Below are 3,168 nucleotides of genomic sequence, written 5' to 3'. Positions count from 1 at the left end.
TCTAAAAATCCCTAACTTTTTCTCCTAAACAATACTACGGATTAAGTCTCTTTCTAATCAATGTGCTTTGGATCTCATGGGACACATAAGAGAGAAGGGGAGAGTGGAAAGTTACAAGCAACCACATTTCTGTCTTCATGTCAGTTCATCGTTTTCATCTATTCCATAACACCAGTTTGTTCTATACCCTTACAAATTTCATTTGGTTAACATCAGACTATAGATACGGTGCCAACAAGGTCGCTAATATCTTAATGATTGGCAAACTGAATGGATTTTTTTCCGTTTCTGCCATTGTGAATGGTCGCATACTTCAATGCAGTTGGCTGCACCTTTTCTTTAAATGTTCTCATCTCTACTTTAAACTGTAGATGTGGCTCTTCCTTTCTCTCCTACTGTTCTCTTATTTTCCTTTCAGATTTTTCTTCTTAAAATTGTTGCTTACCAGGTTCCCATCCTTGGCTTTCTGCTCCTATCAATGGCAAATTTAAGGGACAGTATTGAATCATCTGGAGTCCTGGTGTGGTCCTATAGGATGAGCACTCAACCACAAGGACTGTTTGATCTGCAAGGTCAGAGGTTCAAACTCACCAGTCGCTCCTTGGAAACTCTATACAGGGTCGCTATGGGTCGGAACTGACTCTATGGTGCTTAGCAAAAACAATATAGGATCATGTGGCTTGCAGAATATTAGAAAATTTCATTTTGCCCTCAATTGTCTGCCCATGTGTTGACAACAATACATCAAATGTTTGACTGATTCCCCTACAATCTGTATCTACCTAACGACATGTTTTATTTTATCCTTATGTAGTCTTCAAGACAATGGAATCGATCACAAAATAATCCAGATTCTCTGCTTTTGGTGAAAAATTAGACAACCACAAGGATACCTGCCTACAACACCTACTGGATCTGAATAGCAGTACTTCATCTTTAAAAAGAGCACCCCTAGACTACCTACGTCTATACTCTTCTCCACCCATTGTGCTTTTCATTCTGCCCCTCCCCTTCCTCTCCAAGCTTTAATTCAAAGAGTGAAGAGTAGAGAATAAGAAAGCCTTCTATCAAACCTATCTGCAGTCTGTCATCTTCACTATCACTGTCAAACTCAGGGCCATGGGGAGCTATAGGTTCATGTGCTGGACTGCAAAACTGGTTTGAACTGCACAACAACAACAACCAAGTTGTAACGACCCAAGGTTCTATGACTTTATCTTTTCTTTTTCCCTTCTCATTGTGAATTGCAAGGAGCTCTGGTAGCGTAGTGGTTACGAATCGGGCTGCAACCCGCAAGGTCAGCAGTTCGAAACTGCCAGCTGTTCCAAGGGAGAAAGATGAGGCTTTCTGCTCCTGTAAATATTAACAGCCTCAGAAACCCTGTGCAGGGTCGCTGTGAGTCAGAACCGACTCCACGGCACATAACAACAACAACATTGTGAATTGCATGAAGCTTTACCGAATTCATCCGTTTTGCATTCAACAATTCATACACATTTTGTTTCAGTTCTTTGACTGAAACCCACACAATGTAACATAACTTATATAGCTACATCCCATTCATCCTTACCTAACCCGTCTTGCCTTCTGAACATTGCGTTTGGACAAATGTTGCTCATTTGATATCAAATAGTTGACTATTCTAATGAGTAGTTACCTCCCTATTGCTATTGTTCACCTTTGATGTTGTTGTTGTTAAGTGCCATCGCGTCTGACCCATGGATACCCATAGGGTTTCTGAGAAGCAGCTGGTGAGCTTGAACTGCTGATTTTGCAGTCCAAATAGCTTTGTAGTCTGGTGCATTAACCCACAGCGCTACACCAGAACTCCACTGTTCGCCTTATAGACCCATAAATTGTTTGTCTGAAAACTGAGTCACAGGGGTAAGTTAGTTCCAGACCTGAATAATTCATAGGCTATAGTCTTGAGAGTTCCACCAGTCTCTACTGGATCAGCAAACCTAGTTTGTTTGTTTTTTAAAATAATTTTGAGTTTTGTTCCATATTTTTCTCCCACTCTATCAAGGGTCTTCAAATTAAATACCTTTCAGAATACTCAGCAGTGGTGGCTGGGCGCCATTTAGTTATTCTGGTCTCAGAGTCATGGAAGATGAGATTCATGTGGTTCATTAGTGTGTTGGATTAATGTTTCCAGGTGTCTAATTTTGTCTTCACACTTCTTTACTCCTGATGGGGAGAAATCAACCCTGGCATCATAGACCCCAGTTGTTACTCACCAAAGTAAGATGTAAAACAGTTTCTTTGTGAACTATGTTAGTCCAATTGACCTTAATGTCCCCCAAGACTATGGACCTCAGTCTCCAGACTGAGCAACCTATTTGCTCAAGGTGTTAGGCCATGGCTAAGATGTTTTCATAGCTTTGCCCCCTGTATGCTCTACCATATTCATAGATACATTTATAATATTACTGTCATTGTTAAGTACTATAGTTGGTTCCAACTATTGTTAAGTTCCAACTATTGTTAAGTCATTGTTAAGTACTAGAGTTGGTTCCAACTCATAGGGACCCTGTATAGGGTTTCCTAGATTGTAAATCTTTTGGTGAGCAGAGAGCCTCATCTTTCTCCTGAAAAGTGCTTTGTGAATTCAAACCACCAACCTTGTGATTCAAAGTCCAGTTCTTATCCTACAAGCCACTGCACTCTTATGTATGTATATTCATGTAAATAAATAATGTTGGACAATTAAAAAGTAAGACTGTAGAAAAATTGATGTATTTGTATTATGGTGTCAGAGAAGAAATATTAAAATTACTATGGACTGCCATAAGAACAAACAAATCTGTGTTGAAAGAAGTACAGTCAGATCGTTCCTTAGAAGCCAGGATAGCCTGAATTCATCTCTTATACTTCAGACATATTGATGATACCTAACAACTTCATACTTTGAACATATTATCAGGAGGAACCAGTCTCTGAAGAAGGATTTCATGCTTGATAAAGTGGAAGGTCAGTGGAGAAGAGTAAGGCCCCCAATGAGATGGATTGGCAAGTGGCAACAGCAATGGACTCCAGTATAGCAAAGATTGTGAGGTTGGCTCACGAAGCCGTAGACGCTGGCAAGTTCTAAGTCTGTGGGTCAGCTTCAAGCTTAATTCTTATCCTACCTCACTTAGCTGGAGGAGCTGATGAACTCAAGATCACCAT

This window comes from Chrysochloris asiatica, unplaced genomic scaffold (assembly GCF_000296735.1).
Source record: "Chrysochloris asiatica unplaced genomic scaffold, ChrAsi1.0 scaffold00055, whole genome shotgun sequence".
NCBI lineage: Eukaryota > Metazoa > Chordata > Mammalia > Afrosoricida > Chrysochloridae > Chrysochloris > Chrysochloris asiatica.
Note: the sequence above shows the minus strand (reverse complement) of the source record.